Here is a 5,341-nt window from a genome sequence, read left to right as displayed (position 1 = left end):
CCTGGGCCAATGACTGCAGAGCTTGACTGGAGCCTGACAGAACTACACTCTAAAGACACCTTCCCCCGAGGCTCAAGTCTTTTCTGTGCAGCAGAGCTTACCCCGCCAGCAGAGGCATTTTAGAAGTTCTTTCAAAGTGCGAAATAACAACTGGGGGTCTCCTATAATAGTTAAAGCAAACAAAACATGCTGACCCACGCAAATGTGAAATGCAGGCCAAGCCTCGAAGAATGTCAACACAGCAGCCGCAAGGCATCAGAAACATGCGCCGGTCAAACACCACACACATTCAAAGTAAGATAAAGGCTGTGGAGGAAGCAGTGGGAGAAGATAGAAAAGGAATGGGTTCAATGGGAACAATAGAAAGGCAAAAAATTCAAGTTTTTCAAAAATAAAACACACAATTCAGACTTGTACACCAACTGTTTGGAAGAATGGCGCCTTCATCGACACATACTGTATGTTGCTACAACAGAAAGCCTTGTTGTTTGTTTTGTTGTGCATTTTCTAATCCTGCCTATTTATAATTTTATATTGGCAGAGAATATGTGCCCCCCCTCCCTCCGGAGGAATGCTAATCTTCCCAAGGGCTTTGGTCAAGAGTCCAGTGGCCCAGCCAATGAACGCCGCCCAGCTGACAGTGTCGATCCACGTCCACCCCAATGCATGTTGGCTCTTTTAGAAGGATGCAATTAATCGAAAGCCACAGGAAAGGAAAGAAATGCTGTCCAGTTGCATTTTTTAAAGGCAGCCTCATGGTGCAAACCACACTGACAAAAAGCCAGAGATTCCAGTGAAATGAAGTTCACTGGGGAGAAGAAAAGCAGAAGAAATCAGCCAGCTTTACCCTGCAGTGTCTGCAAGAGAAAAACCAAGTCTTTTTCATAAACAAAAAGAAATAGCCTTTCACACTGGCAAATGGGTTAGAGCCCCCATTGGGCATGGGCCCTTGGGTATCTTTAAGATGATTGTTATCATGGCTTGGGGACTAGAGAAGGGGCCGAGCCGTGTGGACCCCGAGAGACAGGGAGTAAGAGAGTAAGACAAACATGAACGTTCTGTTAGAAAAAGCTCATTTTTAAGCTCTTATAAGGCTAGTGGCATGGCTCTAGACTAACTTATCTCCAAATCAATTGGAAGGATTGTCATTAAAATGTGACCCAAACATTGTTGATGCCTGGAGGATGAATCCTACTTACGTTACGATCCCCTGACATGAGGTTCCCTTGTATTTTTAGATTGAATAGTCAGCATAAATGTTGGATAGACTGTCGTGAAATTTGGTTCACACATTCATGTTACCTTTATGATGTTGTCATAACTAAAGGGATCCCTTAACTTTTATCATCTAGTGCCATAAAGAGGTTCAAGTTGAAATTTGTCCAATGGTTTGTGACCAAATACCTAACACGGCATTACCACAACTTGAGGGGAACGTACTCAGATCGTTTTGTCGTCTTCTTCCAACACCACATTGACGTGGTAGCCCAGGTTTAGTTGATGAAATTCATCACATTTCAGTCAACTTTTAGTCATCATTACTTTCAGTAAACATGGTTCTTCTTCTTTTCTTCCTAAATTTTGTCACTGAGTCATTGAGTTCAACATTTTTTGTTCCTTTATGATGGGCTATTATTACAACTACCATGCATGCCAGTCTTTTTATTGGAACTGTCCCCTTCCCCTTTCATGGTAATGGGAAATGAAACTGAGCTAGTGGGAAAAGAGCTTCAAAAATTCCTCTGCACACTCTCTATCAGCAGCCTCCAGAATGAAGAAATAGGTTATGCCCTCATTTAAGTTGAATGAACTTCAGTTTGTTTGAAACGTGCAGTGGATAAGGTGGCGACACCTGTCTCCAAAAGACACACACACACACATAATACTCTGTGGAAATGCTTCAAATGAATCTTGGCAAGCTTTGGCTTCAGAGAAGGAAGTAATTTAGTTAAGGAATGTAGCAGGGTGGGACTGTGTCTATGTGGATCTGCCCAGATTAATCACTTTTTTTCAAAGATTTATAGTTACCAAAGCTGGAATGTTAGTTGTAGCTTGAGTGTTCTTTTGAGACGAACGCCACCGTTCTTCACAGCCCTTTCTTTTTAAACTCACCCCCCTTAGAGTTCTTCTTATATCTGGTTTTTGTCATGCAGCACATGGTTTGTGAGGCCTCACATTTCTCTTTATCACTCATACCACGGCCTGACCAGCATCTCACACCAGCCACAGTTCATTTGAAAGGTACACTCGCCAAATAGCAACTACAGTTAAGTAAGGGACAATGTAGAGCGAGGCGGTTGTTAAAGTGAATACAATCCCAACACGGGACCAGGAATCAGCCTTATTATGGCTTCTTTGGGGATATTAATGTTGCTGTTAGTGTCCTCAGTCATCTCGTTTCTGCTGCATGTAGACACACCTGTAAGTTAACGTTAAACATGTTGCAGTGTCGCTAGCTAAGCTAACACATTAGCATCACTGGGTCCACGTTCGGACGCCACTTGCTGATAAATTATCCAGACTTCTTTCAGCAGATTGATTGATAGCTGTCCTCTGAACAGAACTGTGTCCATGGTAACGGTATCTTATACTTAGCAGCGGTCTGTTATCAAGAAAATAACAGACTGCATTCTACATTAGACTTCAACCAAGCCATGTAATAAAGAGCCATAAGCCTTTTGGACAAAGTACAGTGGCTCTTCCATCGCTGCACCGAGGTCAGCACTTCCCAATCCTAACATGTTCCAGCTTTTGTTTGGCGAGCGTTTTACTGCATCGGTCCACAAAAGGTCAGAGGTCAGCGTGCTTGGAATCCACTTTACAGGAGTATCTAGCCGTGGTTAACTTCATGTGTCCAGCCACATACTTTTACCTCTTTTAACTGTCAACTAGATTTATAATGCTGCAGCTAGAGTGCATACAAACTAAAACTAAGATAACAGTCATGGAAACCATTCATAATTTGACACTTTTGGAGGAAGTGATAAGATATTTCACTTAAGTAAAAAACAAAATGCCACATTGTAGAAATACTTGTTAATTAAGTAAAAGTACAAAGATATCAGCATCAAAATCTACTAAAAGTACCAAAGTTACAAGTACTCATTCTGAAGACTAATATACTGCATACTTCTTTCCATTTGAGAATATTGTGTTTAATATTATTGAACTCTCATTATTGTTTCATCTCTTGTTGTTTTTACTTTACTGCAATGTAATTAGCTTGCAAATTTCCCCCCATTGGATCAATAAAGTCTTAATTTAGATATTATCAATCTACAATTAGACATCATAGTGTGGTTGTTGAATATATTTTGTATAATTAATCTGAATTTGCAAAGTAACAAAAGTTATTAGATAAATAGGGCAGTAAAAACAATATCAGAGGCCAATCAATATTGGCCTCTGATATTGTTTGTATTATGTAGTATTATTATTGTTTCTGATAAAGATCAGAAAATGAAAATATTGGCAACATGGTTCCTAAGTACATTACTTGCGTTAATGTAAAAAGTTAGATCCCACCGTATTCTCATTCAACATACATGTCTTTGATAAAAGGTAAACTTCCTATTTATCATCAATAACAACTTACATCATTATTTGACATTGGGACAGTAGTAAGTGAGATTGCGGTGAAACAAGCTACAATGGAAGTTAATAGGATAAATGTCCAGTTTGTATTTAGGGTCATAAAGTGCTCGTTTTGCTGCTGACAGACTAGACAGATTAATATTCAACATTATACGACATTATTGAAAGGGTTTCTAAGGAGGTCGACGTTTCTGTTAAAGATTAAGATCCTTTTTTTAAACATAAAACCATTTAATAACTTGCGTTCGCTAAAGCCACCAGACTCCATGTGAATAACATTTTAGCGTCATAAAACACGTCATTCAAAGAGACAGAAACAAAATCAAACTATAAAAAGCCATTTCCGGGTGTCTTTCCATTTTTACAACAATCATGAGCCAAAATTGTCGTTGAAATAATCACACAGTTTACCAATTTATATGTGAAGATATAAGTGGACGAAATTAACAATGGACATGGGTTACAGGGTTACTACTGGACCAATTACAAAGATTATTGCTTCTATCAGTCACTCCCATACTGTACGTAAACATAGGGAAATAGGGTCCTGAGATGACCCTTTCATGTCTTGGGATAGCTGATGATTACTGGACATAGATACCCCGTGTTTACACACGTTTCCAGCATGAATGAGCAGTTAGTAGCTGAATGTCTCGGGGAGGTGTCGTCTTCCTCAGTAGGCCTGGCTCTGCTTTCAGAAGGGAGGCGAAGGGTCTGCGACAGAGCAGCTGGGAGAGCTGAGCTCATTAATGGGCTGACGGGAAGACTGCTGAGCTGGGCATTCCTCTGGGGCAACAGTGGAGGAGATGCACAGCTTTCAATCTGTAAAAACGTAGAAGTAAACTGGGAAAGAACAAAGAAGCTGTAGGAAAAGATTATAACTGCATCATGAGGAAAAAGAAACCAGCCAAATAAAAAAAGAGTAACCCAAATGGATCATATGGAATTTGCCTTTGTGTCTCTGAACAGTGAACTGCTGAGATAGCAGATATCTATTTTTAACTTTTTGGCATGTATACTAAATTTGGAGACAGATAATGACAGGAAAGAGGTCGAGGGGGGAAATGAGGTGCACTGGAAGTCCTGGGACAGAGTCAAACGCATCAATCACACCTTGATAACAGCCTCCTTATCCAGCAGATACGGAACTGCTACTGCGTGCTGTTTGTGTGTCTGTCCCATGAGTGGGGATGTCTTCCACTTCTCAGATTTGAATCTGCAGTGCTGATCCAAGGGAAACGGGACAGAAAGGCTGATTGGGTGGTGATTGACTGTGATTATGATGGAGGCAAGGACGCTACAGCCCAACCCTAACAGTACAAACATATTCATAAATAAATAAAGGAAGTTGTTGTAGACAGAAATAATCATGATTCTTAACATCGAGAACAGCAGCTAACAAAATGACCTCATCACAAGGTCCATTTTCAAGCTTTATGGAGATTGTATGATTCCTCTACTGTGTGACAGTAAGTCGCGTGGTTATGACAAAATCGTTAGCCTCTTTTTTTATAGAAACGTCTGCTACGGAGCCAGAACGTGAGCTACAAGGTAACGGGGCCTTTTATACATTGTCAATATAAAGTGTTGCTTTAGAAACAAACAATGGACAACTAGAGTCTTTAAACGCATCATATGTTAAGTTATTCACTGTCAAAGTGGCGCCAAAATGAATGGGAGTCAATGGGATGCTAACGGCAGGTGATGGCCTGTTAGCATCAAAATGGTGCCATCGAAGCTACACCCC

Source organism: Etheostoma cragini, chromosome 18 (genome assembly GCF_013103735.1).
Source record: "Etheostoma cragini isolate CJK2018 chromosome 18, CSU_Ecrag_1.0, whole genome shotgun sequence".
NCBI classification, from domain to species: Eukaryota; Metazoa; Chordata; class Actinopteri; order Perciformes; family Percidae; genus Etheostoma; species Etheostoma cragini.
This window is presented reverse-complemented; position numbering follows the sequence as displayed.